General features: G+C 31.5%; 1 protein-coding gene across 4 annotated transcripts in view; it reads left to right on the plus strand.

Moving 5' to 3' along the window:
- Positions 1 to 16,547, plus strand: part of LOC115875350 (cytochrome P450 306a1) — a 70,192-nt gene that overhangs the window by 14,901 nt on the left and 38,744 nt on the right. The window contains exon 1 of one of the 4 annotated variants that reach the window (XM_030890773.1): positions 7,189 to 7,304. The exons of 1 other annotated variant lie outside the window; for it this stretch is intronic. The gene's annotated coding sequence lies outside the window, so the exon portion shown is untranslated. Of the gene's footprint in view, positions 1 to 7,188; positions 7,305 to 13,298; positions 13,315 to 15,874; positions 16,065 to 16,547 lie in introns of those variants that run through there. 2 more of the 4 variants (XM_030890777.1, XM_030890774.1) reach the window with 2 other exon arrangements.

The following is a 16,547-nucleotide window of genomic DNA, read 5'->3' on the forward strand; positions in this document are numbered from 1 at the left end:
CAAAGAGTATCGTTGATTTTTCTTCAAATATATTGGGAAAGAATGATGCAAATATGATTAGTTTACTGTCATTAATGTGGAAATAAAGTGCCGATTTATTTAAAGTGTAATTAGTGCATTCCGTCCAAACTACAGCAATACCAAGAAACGAAACAGATATAGATAATAAATGTATATAATTGTAAGAACCATCCACAAAAAAAAAACGTTTACCGGGAGATTCTTAACAAATACATTTTATATTTTGTTTGGATTTTAGTATATTTTAACATTGAAAAAGCAAAAATGTCAAAGTTAATCAACCTTGAATTATAATGCAACTTGAGAGTTCTAAATCACAGATTACATATTTGCATTTATTTAAAACTTGTGAGTATATGCAGACTCAGATATTGCTATAATGATTAGATTTCACTCACTACTCTCAGTGGATTGATTCCTACTAGAGTTATTATTTTATTTTGTGATTACTAGTTTCGTGTTTTTAGAATTACTGCTATCATCACTACTGCGTGAGTCTAAGAGACCGTATTCATTATAAAAATCAAAACTCAGCAACTAAAATTCGCCTCTTACTTCACTGCGTTATTTCTCTCATTAGGTTACGTCACTTTCGGTAAATTACGTAGAATCTAGAATGAGTAGGTAGTTCCCGTTTTGTTGTAGGGGAACAGTATTTCCCATCCTCCTCTGACAACAGATGTTTATCCTCCGAGGAGTGGGCATCTACTCCTTCTACGAGAGTATACACCCTTCCACGGTTGGGATTTAGCCCTACGTTCACAGTCGAGGAGCTTGCCTTCGACTCGTGAGGTGGAGGCTGGAGGATCTGTCCGTCCGGTGTTGTCCCGAATCTATAATAGAGGATAATCCCTCTTTCTCTATTGCATATTTGGATTTGAGGTCAGTTACACCGTAAGGGTTAGTCGATCCACTTCTACAGAGCCCCGCATGTAGAAGTGGATCGCAGTAGAGATGGAAGTAAGGGAGACGAGAATACAATGGGTTTGCCTCCTGGTGCCCCAAGATTGAGACTAGTAGAGGCTGGTCTTCTATCTAGCCATTCATCTCATTGACATGTTGGTGAGGTTATCTCCTCTTGGTTCTGACGGTTAAGCTAAGATCTCCCACACACTCTGTCCAATATACATTATACATTACCACAGACAGTGACGGACATGCATTAAATCCGGTATCGTTATATATCTTGGTACAATTCCTTGGCCACCACACTACAGCCACTACGCTACAAGACAATGCTCCTTAGACCCAACCAAAGTGTTAGAGAAGATTTCCCCTAGCATCTAACTATGAATATCCCCACCAACGACAAAGTCTCGCATCTTCTAGAGGAAGTTAGATTACTTTACTGACGTTTTCTTTGGAAGAGAAGGGACCTAGGTACTTGGGTAAATTTGGTTAACTGGTAGTAGTATTTCACATACAATTTATTCCCTTATGTTATTCTGCCTTAAGCTCTCCTACTAATATAGTTATTTATTCTGATAGAATCAAATCGTTAGATTAGAGTCTCAACGATGAGTTCCCCTTATCATCGACCATCAATAATACGATATATTTATGGGATTCGACAGAATTTCGTGTAGTTGACTTGTTAAATATGCAAACGATTAATTTTGAGACAGACCGCAGACAAATTGAAAGTTTAGTGTCCGTTTTGTCTGGCTACTATATCACAGACGATATCGGCCTATCATCACCGATGAAAAATCCTTATTTGTCACCTCAGAACCCGTTCCATTGGATCCGATTTGAGTTCAAACGAAAGGTCGGCGTGGTCGTTTCAATTTTTATATTCTAAAGGTTACTTGTCGAGGTAAATGAATTAAAATCATTTCAGCGGTCAGTCGCCAGTCTTCTAGGTTCGTTGCCATTTGAATGGACAAGTCGTACGATGAATAAGTCGATGACCACTGGGTGGGTAGTAACCCTTTTAGATTCGTTCACTAAACTTCTTTCTAACACTTTTCAGTGTGTCTCACTGCATATCTTGATTAAGCGATTGAAAGACTTATTTTATCTAATGCTATGAATTTCTGTCTACTTCTTTTGACATAAATCGAGAAAACTTAACTCAGTACATTTCATGAAAGGATTTTGATGAACAAAAATATCATAATTTGGCACTAATCTCGATGATTTCGCTAATACTAAAATAGATGCATCGTAACCCAATCGTAATCTTTAAACACAAATATCTTGTAACCGTTCATCGTTTCGAACTAAACGAAGAGCACATTTTTTAGTGAAAAACGCTTTACCAGTATTCTTAAAAGTAAACAAAATATATTATTTTGAGGGCTGTAAGTTTTGCGGGAAGTATTTTAGGGCATATGTTCATAGGAATTCTTTGTTTTATTTTGATCTGTAGAATCATCCACCAAAGTTAGATACATTATTTTTTTGACACTCTGTATACACAATGTTTTACTTAATACCTACGTGTTGATTTAACAGTCATGACGTGAGGTTAAATATTATGTCTGAAATGGGCTTTAGGCTCCATTGGGTCTTTGGGACTCCTGTATCCTTCCCGGAAGACGCCTCTTTTAAGAATCAACCTAATTTAGAAAAGAATGTAGCAATATTATTATCCTTGCAAAAAAGCCCTATGAGTATTTCGCTACTTGCACTGTATTCTGTATTAAAATCTACAAAATAAGATAGTTATTTTTGTAAGCACTGCTGCGTTAATCCAAATGAGACCAACTTGTCAGCAATGATTTACTAATAAACAAATTTGCCTAGCGGCGAAAAAAATAGTTAACGTTTCGGGAGGTATATTGCCCGGACCCCATTAGCCAACACGCTATGCCACGCGATGTCATGCTACACATGTCATGAAGATCAGTGCGTATGTTTTTCCATTTAATTACATGTATTGCGTACACACTAGGCAACACGCCACGCTATCCGACGCTATAACACGCTATGACACGTGTGATGGTCGATTCGTCGGTCCCAGATCTCACCGATGTGTGTTACGGCGTGTTGTTCCTCGCTTGCCTCTCTAGTCCCCTTGTTCCAATACTTTTTCTAAATCTAATGTCCTTTTTTTTAATTTTACATTCCACAAGATTATGTAAATATTCAAATTGTTCTGGTGTCCATACAAAAGTACATATGGTACCGATTAGGATCTGCCTCGAGTTCTTTAATTAGCGTATAAAAGGTACCATATATATTGCGTTTTTTGTTTATTTTGTGTACCCAAAATCTTCTTTTTTTTTGCACTTTCTAATACAATAGCAGCACCTGTACACTTTACTAAAAATTCTTCGTCACTGGAAGAACTGCTTGAATCAAACATTGTTATAACTTTTCTAACGGTTATTTTCGAATGCAATAGAAAACAAAAATGTTTTTTCAATCAGTAAGAATACAAATTCTATTATTAATTTTAAAATTTTAATAATCAAAAATTATGGAAAGAAGGTTAATGCAGATTGTGAAGTTGCATTATGAAGTTGATTGTGAAGTGGCGTGTTAACACGTGTTACCTAATGTGTACACCCATTCCCACGTCGCATCACGTGGGATAGCGTGACATCGCGTGGATTCACGTCGAGTGTTGGCTTATCTTGTCCGGATTATCCCGGGTCCCGGATTATCTCTTCCCGTCGTCGGAAGCAAAAAGAAACAAAGAATAGAGAAAAACTCTATTTCTAGAATACTTTAATTTTTTTCATTAGATAATTCTATAAAAACCGTTGACGTTCTGTTAAACAGAATATATAATATTTTGCATAAATTCTAATGCAACACCATACAATGTTGTTTAATAAAATATATAAATTATTTATTTATTTGTTAAAATATATGTAAATTTATCACGTTTCTAAGAATTTAAAAAAAATCAATTAAAAAAAATCTTCTACATATTCTCGAACATTTATATCGGAATTATTTATGAATAAATACAATTATTTAACAACGTGGTTATTGATTATCATGATTTATTGATGCTGAAGAAAAGTAGCAAGACGTATTTAGCTGGCAAGGGTCAGTTACCGACAGGTGAATTACCTTAATTTTTATGAAAATCTAAGGACAACTACTTTAAAGTTCAACGTTTTCAGAAGCTGTGGAAAAAATTAAGTATTATACCATTACAGTTAAAGGTTATTTATTGTAGATTTAAATCTAAGAATAATTTCATATTTAAAATTAGCCCTGATTTTTTGGCCATGGGATTTTTATGTTTGTGTTTTAGTCAAAATTATTTAAGTGTTCTCATTGATGTTATCACTATAGAACCAAAGCAAGATTTATGGGTAGGTATGATAGTAGACATCCGTAGATATACAGAGTGAGTCTTAAATAAGTGCAAATATTTTCAGGGCTGGTAGATCTCGATAAAAATAATATATTTTCTCTTTACTGTTTTTCAAATTAGTTCAAAATAACTGAGTTATTCGTATTGGAAATTAAAAAAATTGATTTGTTTTTAAAAATTGTTGAAAGTCATGGGGTGATTTCTGTATTTGCTTCCCTTTTAGTGTCGTAACCAATATACAGGGTGGTCCGAACTGTATTCCGGAAACTTCGGTAGCATATTCTGCAGATAAAAATAAGTAAAAAAGTTCGTATAAATGTATGTCCTAAAATGGTTAGTTTCGGTGATATAGGGTGTAGAAAGTTCATTTTAATTTCTATTTTTTCCAAATAATTTCTGAAGTAACGTCAATATTTGGATGAAAATTGATGTCAGTGGGTTTTGTGACACGAGAAATTTGATTTTGATGTCAAAATGACTCCTATTTGTAGAGGGCACCACCTACATGCGTTTTAACTGTTTTGAAGAGTAATAACTTTTCGTCTGTACCTGTATAAAACTACTGACTGAAAAATATACATTTCCATGACTTTCTACAAAAAAATGTCTCTTGGTAAAAATCGCTACCAGCAACCGTTCTCAAGATATTTAAAATGGAAATAGTCAATACATGTCATTATTGACAAAAAATAAGCACACGTTGAGTATAGTTATTTGACTGAAATAATCAATTTTTATTTTTTAAGTTGATCCTAAATTTTTCTGCGAAAAAATGATGATTATACAGTTTCTGTTGAACTTTTGGCACAAAAAGTTTCAAATTTATGATTTCAGTCTAATAACTATTAGTCAACATATTTAATTTATGTCAATGATGACAGGTATTGATAATTTTGATTCCAAATATCTCGAGAACCATTACTCGTAGCGATTTTTACCAAGAGACCTTTTATATGTTAAAAAAGTCGTTAATGTATATTTTTTCACTCAGTAGTTTTATACAGGTATGGACGAAAAGTTATTACTCTTCAAACCAGTTATAAAATATGTAAGTGGCGCCCTCTACAAGAAGGAGTCATATCAAAATCAAATTTCTCATGTCAAAAAACTCCCAGACACCAATTTTCATCCAAATATTGACGTTACTTCAGAAGTTATTTGGAAAAAATCGAAACAGAAATGAAACTTCTACACCCTGTATCACCGAAACTAAGCATTTTAGGAGATATATTTATACGAACTTTTTTACATATTTTTATCTGCAGAATACGCTGCCGAAGTTTCCGGAATACAGTTCGGGCCACCCTGTATACAGTAAAGCCGTAACCATGGTAATATCGGCTATTAATAAATTATAACGTGGGAATTTATTAATATAAAATTTAAAAAAAAATAAATTAATTGGCGTAAATTATATTGCGGTGTACAGACTTCTAAAAAGTTTTCTAAAATATACTGGAAAATTTACAAGAAAATTTTCAACGATTTTCAACATATTTTTTTGCGAAAAAAACTCATAAATAAGTAGTGTTCCTGTGGTCGAACTATACCACCCCTAATTTTGAACTTATTTAAGACTCACCCTGTATATTTTTATGTTATATTATATTCAGTGGCGCATCTAGAAATTGAGTCTGGCAGGGTTAGTGGCAATTATTTGTATGAAGTACTAAAGATTTAGATCAATTTTTTTTAAAGGTATTATGACTGTGGAAAAAAATAAACTTGGAGTGGTCTGGATTTTCAATTTCAATTTTTGATTTTGATTTTAAAAATAATTTATTAATATCTCTGAAACTATCAAAACATATTTAATAACATCTTAGGATTATGTAAAATGATCAGAAAGGAATCCAAAAATGCAATAATATACAGGGTGTTCCATTTAAAAAAATATCCCGAGCCACTCACACTTTTTTGAGCCACCCTGTAGAAATTAAAATATTTTCCTGAAATACATCCTAATAACATACTTTAGGTTTTTACTTAAACAAAATTCCTATGTTTTTTATTGAAGAAACTACAGATGCCCGATGCACTATTGCCGGACCCTGTACAATAAAATACATTTTAAATTAGTAATAAAAATTGCTACATATTTTTTTAAATTAAAAAGGCTTATATTATATTGCTCCATCTTAATTTTTTGTTACTTTCTGGTTAAGAGGATTTTGAAATTGACCATCTATACGTTTTTGATATTTAATGAATAATAGCGAGTATGTTAATCTAAAGCGATTATAATGAATAAAGAATAATTTAACGAATAAAGCGATATTAAATGAATAAAAGCGAATCTACCTCAAAATTGCGAGTCTGTTTCGCTGATTACGTTCAATTTCTAATCTTGTTTTGATTCATTTGGAACACTGGGTTGAAAATATACTGTGATTATGTATGCACGGCTTTTCCATGTTGGACACTATACATGTACTGTAAAAGAATAATTTTTTACATTGAAAAAAATATGTCGATTTCACAAATAACAAAGTCAAAACCTAAATTTCCAAGAAGTTAAAAAAAAACCAAAAAAATCGACGTCAGTGAATTGGCATAATTTGCTAAAAATTTTCGATGGATAACTTGTTTTAGCATCACTACCAATCATTAATACTAATATTTTCTAACACAGTATCGCAAACTATATCAATTATGGTTAATCGCTCTGTATATAACAGTTTCTTGACATATTGGTGAACGTGCATTTTAATGAAAAAAATATTTTTTGCTCTCATTCAAATTGGTGTAAAAATATGTATAACATGCAACTGTGATGTTACCTACAACTTTTACTATTATTGTTTATGTTTTAATTGCTAAATTTATAAACATTTTTATTATTAACCTTGATTCCCGTCCTCGTGTCTCTAGCAAATCATCACTCAGTATTCAGGCTAAATATTTATGAAGAACAAAAAATGCTAATGTTTCTACGTGAGCAGGAGTATATTGGTTCTTTTTAGTGTTGTAAGATAAGTGCGTTGTGAAAGGACCATCTTTTATAACAGTAAGTAAACGTACATATGTATAATTGTATGGAAAATGAAAAATATACTATAAGGATTAGAATAATAGTATTTAACTCAAATAACCAATATTTTAAATGCTATACTATATAAGAGTTAAATTATCATGGAAACATACTTCAATTTTTATTGATATACAGTATTTTTCTATTTAATCCAGCGGAATGTGCAGATTTGTGATAATGTAAGAAATTATTTATAGCACTTTTTGTTAGCATAATATGAGGTTCTATATTTATAGCAAAACTGTAAATAATAATATAATAATATATATTTTTTTAATTTCGTCAAACGACAAAAATTATAAATAAAGAACAATAATAATAGGGTATGATATTAGATATACCGGGTGCGTCTCAAAATTGGCTCACCCCTATAACTTTCTTATTTTTTCAGTTAAAAAAACGAGATTTGGTATGTTAGTATATGACATAAATTAGGATTGATCGACGTATTCAATTGTTTTTGGTTACTTCCTATTTCACCGGAAATGACTGCAACTTTTGATTTTTAAATGACACTTTCGCTATTTTTTTACTTTATTCGATAGAAAATAACACTCTGAATAGAATGTCATATCATATGTCAACTCTTGACATTTTCACATATGATTTATTTGACATTATAACTTGCGGCTCGTAATGAAAATTTGTGTGGTATCAAATTATTCGTAAAAAAATGCTTTTTCCAAATATCCTAATGAGCCACCCTCGATCCATTCGAAAAAATCGAGATATGATTAAAAATACGATTTGAGCATTTTCTAACTGGTCAGGACAAGACACTAAAAACATTAGACGATCAAATCTATTTTTCCAAGGCTCCTTGATTAAGATTTAGTGTTTTTAACATAGCCATGGCACTCTAGATTGTGTTTTAAAAAACGATTTTTTATTAAGCGAGAATGTCAAAAGTTGACATATGATATGTCATTCTATTTAGAATGTAATTTTCTATCGAATAAAGGAAAAAATACCGAGGGTGCCATTTAAAAATCAAAAGTTGTAGTCATTTCCGATGAAACAGGAAGTGACCAAAAATAATTGAATACCCCAATCATTCCTAATTTATGTCATATACTAACATACCAAATCTCGTTTTTTTATCTGAAAAAATAAAAAAGTTATAGGGGGTGAGTCACTTTTGAGACGCACCCGGTATATTTGAAATTAATATTAATATATTGTAATAATTATAAATGCAGCAACAATAGTGAGTTGTTTCAACAGTGTTTCAAAACATATTTAATATACAGGGTGTCAATAAATAAATGCGAAAATAGTCAGAAGGTAATTATTTAAAAAAGGCGTTATATTATATAATTTTTTTAATTTAGCTTGTCCTCCAAAATAACTTTTCTTCTACATATAGAAACAAAACTGCATTATCGACTGTTTTCAATTATTTTTTCAGAGCTTGAACCTTAAAAAGTTAACACAGTGTAGGTAGGTATGTCAAAAATCAATTCATGTTTTAGTTATAGAACAGATATTTTGGTGTCATAGGGTGTTCAAAAAACTCATGCACCTGAAATATTAAACTCTAAAAAATTAAAAGAGTTTGGGACTTCCATTTGCTTTATTTATTTTGCTTACACAACGTTTCGGTCAGAAGTATCACTGATCATTATCAAGTGTGAACAAAACTAAATCCTAAAACTACTGAGATACTAGAGCCGAGCATTCACCCGTGAATTTGTTGGGTGCAGTCAAGCATGAGGTTTTTCACTAAGGACACCTGCATTGGAGCGTTTTGAGTGGTTGTCATATTGTTGAAATTTCCATACTTGCATTGTTAAAGATTTTATTATTGTTAGAAATGAATACGGCCTCTTTAAATTTGCGCTTTTTCCATGGGGTTCTTCAACCCGGGCTTCCAACCATTTTATGTTGTGGTGCTTACATGATCTGCAATGCCCGACTTCATTGTTTCACCTTTTTCCATATGTTTTTTATTTTCGTCAAGTTGTACATCTAGAGGACTTGCAAGGTACCTGGTTGATGCACTCTTTCTCTTGGTTGGATGATTCAGGTTTTGTTTTTGTTAGGACACTTCTTAACGCACTGCACACGTTAGGGACTATCGGGAAGAAGTGTCCTAACAAAAAACAAAACCTGAATCATCAAACCAAGCGAAAGAGTGCATCTACCAGACACCTTGCGAGTGCAGTGAGTCGTATATTGGAGAGACAAAACGTTCTCTAGATGTACAAGAGTTCTTAGAGTAGTTCCTAACGTGTGCAGTGCGGTAGAAGGTGTCTCTGACAAAATCAATACCTGAATCATCAAATCAAGAGAAAGAGTGCATCTACCAGGTACCGTGCGGGTGCGGTGAGTCGGTGATATATTGGAGAGACAAAACGTCCTCTAGATGTACGACTTGACGAACTTAAAAAACATGCACAAAGAAGTGAAACAATGAAGTCGGGCATTGCAGATCATGTATGGTCCAAGCACCACAACATAAAATGGTCGGAAGCCCGGGTTTTCCACAAAGAACGCCATTAGCAAACGCGCAAATAGTATTAAACGCGCAAATAGTATTAATATTAATATTAATAATAATATAATTCATTTCTAGCAATAATAAAATCTTTGGCAATCCAAGTATGGAAATTTCATCATTGAAATTATTAGTAGTTATTTCATCGTTGAATATAATTTTAAATCTGATTAATTCATATTCTGTTTGTCGTATAAAGTCGGACCACCCTGTATAAATAGCATATTATTTTTCCCGAGACAACCGAAGGATCTTTTTTCTTTGATAAAGTGTTGTTTACCCTACTGGAAAATGTCTGGAGGTCCATCGTGTACATTATTCCACAAAAAAATCTGCTGTGGCGGAATCAATGCCCCTGCGGTCACTCATCTTGTATCGATAAAATAATTTCAGATTCATGTGTGGCATGATGTATCATTCTTGTTATTGTCGGACACCAGCCAGTGCATTTTAAAGGTATATGTTTATTTAAACAAATACAAATATTTGAAGTGTTATTCATTATTAATTTATATTTTCGTAAGTATAGTAATTGTCAATTAAAAAAAACCTTTCAGATTGTAACTGGTGACTGATGATAACCTTTAAAATTCTTTTAAATACATAACTGTATTCCTTGTTTTATTGTTGTTTCCTGTCAAAATTTAATTGTTTCTTAAGTTCCCAAAGGTGGCTTTTCACATGTCAGTCTCGCTGAATTTGCCTGACTGATTCAGTGTTACTGAACGATTTGAAGGTGAGATCATATTTTCTGTGAAAATTATCAGTACCTATATTCATATTTTAGTGAGAGTGAACTAGTTATACTTATGTTTATTTTGGCTCAACAATCAATACTTCCAAAACCAATCAATTCTTTTGATATATTTTCACTAGCATGTCATTTTTATTTCTGCGTACCTAATACTCACTGTCTAATATTAGAATATTTCTTATAATATGCTAATTATAATCATACTTCTTCATACTGGTTGTAATTTTGTAGATATTTTATGTTTGCGATATCAACTATAGATGTCTAGACCAACTGAATGTATTCAACTAGAGATGGGTAGATTTTAAGAGAATCGAGTTTGGTGTTACATCAAGCTTCATGAACCTACATCCAGGTTCCAGTTATGCTGGATCTATATCATTATAACCTTTAATTTTAAATTAACTATAAATTTTGTTTTGCATGAAGCAACCCTCGTTAAAGTTTGGCAGTCCGTTAGGAACTTGATGATCTTCACGAATGAAAGGCAATTCTGGCTAAATTTCGTGAAAACTTGGAAAACATCGAAAAATATACTTTGTCGCATTTTGTATTCAATGAACAAAAAGAACTAGCTTTTACTTTCACTGAAAGTATGAATATATACTGATCATTTTTACTGCAAATGTATTCTCATGTTCATTATTCGCCCACTATTACTATGACTGATTCAATCAGACATAGAAAATTAAAAAATAAATAAATATTGTGTTCACTAAGTGAAGTTGAATAGTGATCAGTGATCAATAGCAATAGCAGTGATTAGTGATTAATAACAATTTCAAGAATTATAATGGAAAGATATACGGAGAAATATATAATTAATTTCATTGCAGTGATGCAATTCCATGCAAAGTTGCAAGTTTTTCGGAGGTTTGCTGAATGAAAATATTGCTAATTTTTTAATTATCTTTGCTCGTTGTAGCAGTTATATCGTATATTCCTCAATAACCTGCATTTACTATATTTAAATCTATTATGTTAAAATATGTATAACTTCTTTAGAGATGATTAAATGTATTGTAAATTTCAGTGGATTAATTCATTCTCTACAGTGGATAATTTTATATTTTAGTCTACCGGGTGGTGCATCGTCGTTGGAAACATAGGAAAGCGAATGCAAATTTAAACTGCCCAGATTGGCTCCCCTGTCAATTTTACATAGAACTTGAAAGTAGATTTTTTAAAGGTCTGCGTAGTGTGTATGCTGATTTGCTGAATACACATGCCAAATTTTAACAATTTTGAATAAACCGATTTCAAGTAATTTAAGGAAAACTGCATCGATTTTTAAATTGAAACTGAACCGGTAACAATGCAAAACCAGGCAAATGCCAACGTACCTTAAGTTGTCATCCTATAATTTTGTCAATGTCAAACTGTATTTTCTAAACGTTAGGCTTTTGCCTCATTCTATTGGAGTGCCCAGAGACTTTTACCTCGGAATTCAATTGCTGTGAATGTATTAATGTAAAACCTTCTGTATTGTGTTTTATAGATAAAATACTAAAATGTGTTCCCATTTTTTTTCGTTGCTTTTAATTTTTTATTTTAGTAATTTTAGTAAATTCTTAATTATTTCCTTCTTAATTTTTTGATTTTTTTAATTCTTTTTCTAAGTAAATTTATTGAAGTAAATAAATCTAATGCATAAGCTATACCTATTTTGCTTATATTCTAATCATTGAAATTTTGATTGAAATCGAATTATACAGGGTGGCGCGACATATACGACGCGGTTTATGCAAGGAGAACAAAAGTTTGTATTAAAGTGAATTTTTGTGAGCTTATGTAAGTCAATTTATAGAATTTTCGAAAATTATGTAGAGTTCTACAGGGTGTCCCCAAAAAAAGTTACACATCAAAGTTATGTTTTTTGTAATGGAACACCCTATATATTAATTGATTTTTGGATTCTAGTAAAAAAATAAAGGTTTGTCTGATTAGAAAAGTATATGACTAAAAAAAATGTATAGTTTTTGAAATATATTCACCGGAACGAATAATGGGCACCTTAAAACTTTGATGTATTTTAAAAGTTAATATATTTTGTTTTAATCGGCCGATTTTGATGATTTTTAAGCAGTGTCTAGCCAAATTATTTGGCTTTTTAGTATCTTTTTCTAAATTAAAAATGAAACTCCCCATCTGTTAATTATACTAGGGAAAACAAAATGTTGATATTTTGGTGAAAGTTTGAAAAACTCTGTGGTATATAGTAAAACTGCAAGAAATTTAATAATTATTATATATCATCTAGATACATCCTTTCTCGAATGTTTGTTTTTTTGGTTCATCTCATTAGCTTTATTTTTGTTGGAAATATTCGCTTTTGAGGAAGACACTAACACGTTTTCATAATTTTTACATTACGACCATGCCTTTGCTTTTGGGCCTAGTCAACACATCTAGTTATTTCTGGTCCCGAAGCATAAGATTTGCTTCATTTAATCTTTTTTTTTTTTGGCCAAAAGACCAAAAGACCAGGCCCAAAAGGTAGGACTAGGCCCAAAAGCAAAGGCATGGACCGAAAGACTTATAGAGTGGAGACCAAGAGCCGACAAGCGTAGCCAAGGCAGACCTCCCACCCGATGGACCGACGACCTGAAATGAATAACAACTAACTGGATTGACGTTTGGAGGAGGCCTATGTTCAACTATGGACGTGAAAGGGGACTGCGTGATGATGATGATGATGATGATGAATCTTCTTTTTATAGTCCGTTAGTTAATATGTACGTTTCTTAAGTGCAATTCATTATCAATTTGAAAAGCTGGCAAATATACAATATATACAATAAGTCGATCGTCTCGATTAGAAGTTCTCATACGAAGGTTCCTGGACGTCTAGATTGACGTCCTCATTTTTGTCGCCATAATTCATAAACCACTTAGTGGTATTAAGATATTTTTGGAACCGGAATTTTATAGCAAATTCACTGAACTAAACAAATATAAATATATATTTGACAGTTAAGTGGCAAGAATCCTTATATAATTTTATTATATACCTATACTGCAAGAAATTAGTTTTTCTATTTTATATATTTGACTCACCCTGTATATCTATAAAAATATTTTTAAAATGTGAACTACCACTAAATACATATATTGTAAAAGGTTTGGAGTAAAAATATCAAATAAGAATCCTGATACAGAGCTTTTGCGGAATACGGAGCCATCTTGTATGTATGCATATGTATATTATGTGTGTTTATTTAAATACTAAAGTGAAAGCAACGAATTTAAATGGGTAAACTTTGTAATATATTTTATCAAAAATACAATGCAAAAAGTTTTATAAAAATTCGTTCACAGTAAATGAATTCCGAGGTTTGTATCCCATAAGGGCTTAAAGCACTCCACTATTCGAACCAGTTTTAAATTACAAATATACATTTCAGGGACAATAACCGTAGGTACTATAAAGAACGTAGTAGTGTAGAGAGCATAACAAAATTATATTTGACAATGATAAAATCATAGGTTGACAACTTAAGGTATGTTGACATTTAACTGGTTTTCCATTGTTACCTGTTCAGGTTTAATTAAAAGAAATATGCAATTTTTCTTAAATTACTTAAAATCGGTTTGTTCAAAATTGTTCAAATTTGGCATGTGTATTCAGCATAGGTAGACCTTAGAACATTAACGGATCCTAGAACGTTAACGTATCATCTTAAAAAGTTATTGTAAGGTATGGATATAGAGAATAACAAAAATAATAAACTAAAATTGAATATATAAGAGTTTGACGTCAATTATTATATTAGAAAGATATTAAGCTCATTTCAATTTTGAGCACAATTGAGCGTAATTGTTTACAAGAAGTTAATGCCTTTCCCAGTAATCTTATATGTTGTTTTCATAGTTTGCATAGTTTCTACACCTTCCGGGAATTTCAAGGGTACGAGGTTCAATGTTAAGAGATATTGAGTCAGTGCACCTCACCCCATTACCATTATCTTTCATTTAGTAATCAAATACTGGTAAATAGCGATCGTTGACACCCGAAACATTTTGTTTGTACATAGGTCAAACATAACTACATCATTTTAAGAAACAGCTAAGATACTGTTTTTGTTCCAATATTATCGTTTTTAAATATTTTTTTTATTAATTTTGATTAAAAAAAAAATGATTGAATATACACTGTCCGGCACGAAAAATGGATACTTTTAAATTTTTATGTAGTTTTAGTTTTAATATACAGGATGTCCCAATATTCCATGGACATAGAACTACTACCTATTTTTGGAATCAAAATAAGTTCATTGGACATAATTTACCTTTATAGAAAAGTTCTTCGTTTGTCCGTTTAGAGGGCACCAAACTTCCAAAAAATAAACACATTTTTTAAGATATTTTAAAAGCCGTTATTTCGATTTGAATGAGATTTGGGGTGCCTATGTTTTGGTAAGTGCTTTATCATTTGCCATTCACAAAAATCAGGAAAAATTACGGAAAGAGTGTAAACTGTTCCCACTCCAACATAAATTTTAGTATAAATATTTTCCAACCCCACCAACGGCCGATTTTTTTGTCGTAAAATGGTCCTTCTAGTATTTACTAAATTCTTTGTCTCCTGTAAAAAAATGCCACTGCGTATACTTTTTGAGGAAAAAAATATTTTTCCGAAAATGTTTAATGTCACGTCAAGCTATGTAGGTGCATAAAATCTATTATGCGTTAATAATCTAGTTGGTGAAAATATGACATTTTATGTTAGTATCACAAATGATATTTGACAATAAGCTTCATAAAATGCTTAAAAAATAAATGACTTTTAAATTAATTAACAATCGGGTTTATTTTTGATTTGATGCTCTCTAACGGACAAACGAAGCACTTTTGTATAGAGGTAAATTGTGTGCAATTAACTTATTTTGATTCAAGAAATACACAGTTGTTCTATGTTTACGGAATATTGGAACTCCCTGTATATTTTTTATGTCTGTTTTGGAAAAAAAATTCTCCAGAAATGTTTTTCTCTAAAACTATGCGATGTAGTACAATATAGTAAAAATGTAGTAATATAGTTTGTAAAGTAGTAAATATTAATTAAAGGAGAATAGGAGAACCATTTTACGAAACAAAAATTAGTCCTCCGTGGAGTTTGAAAATGTTTCTACTAAAATTTATGTACGGGTGGAGGTGGTTTTCACCCTTCCCGTACTTTTTCTGGGTCCCCAAAACCTATAAACCTGCAAAATTTCAAAACTTCCGGACATTTTTCCAAGCAAAAATCCCCAATGACTGAACTATTATTGTTTTTCAAATATCTGTCATAGAAAAGTCATATTATTACTGTTTGTTGGCGCTTACTTTATCAGAGATGGTTTTCAGTCCAGAAGTTCAGCTATTGTTGTTTTAATTGAACTTGGTAGAGAACATCAAGTTATAGATCTAATTTTTAGAAGAGGAAACAACGAATTAATTAAAAACAACTATGTTTGGGTTCGGATAAGAATAATGATGTAAAAGTGTAAGTAAATTTTTAAAAATAGAATTAAATTCGCCAAGTTTGTGCAGACATGATAATAATAACGACAACCGAAGAGCTGCGAGCTACAATGTCAAGGATTTGTTATTGGTACGATAAAATTTTTCCACAAATCGGTTATTATATGCGCGAAATGTTAGATTATCGATAATTAAGCTAATAAAAACCCTTTTAATTTGAAATATATTGTGATAAATGATACATAAAAATCAGTCATTAGGGTAACAGTTACCAGAAATTAGTAAATTATTTTTCTGCGTTTCTGTCTATTTTAGTAAATGAACTCATAATTTTTGAGACAAAATTAAATGAAGTAGCATCTGAAAGGATTGTAAACAGTTTTTTTTATCTGGCAACACGTATTGTTTATAATAATTTCTAATAAATATTAATTATTGTAATTTATGAATCTGAATTATTAAACACTTTAAATTCAACTATTTAATGTTTCTTATATGTTGAAAT

The sequence above is a fragment of the Sitophilus oryzae genome, unplaced genomic scaffold (assembly GCF_002938485.1).
Source record: "Sitophilus oryzae breed Bouriz unplaced genomic scaffold, Soryzae_2.0 scaffold_1375_pilon_pilon, whole genome shotgun sequence".
Lineage (NCBI taxonomy): Eukaryota > Metazoa > Arthropoda > Insecta > Coleoptera > Curculionidae > Sitophilus > Sitophilus oryzae.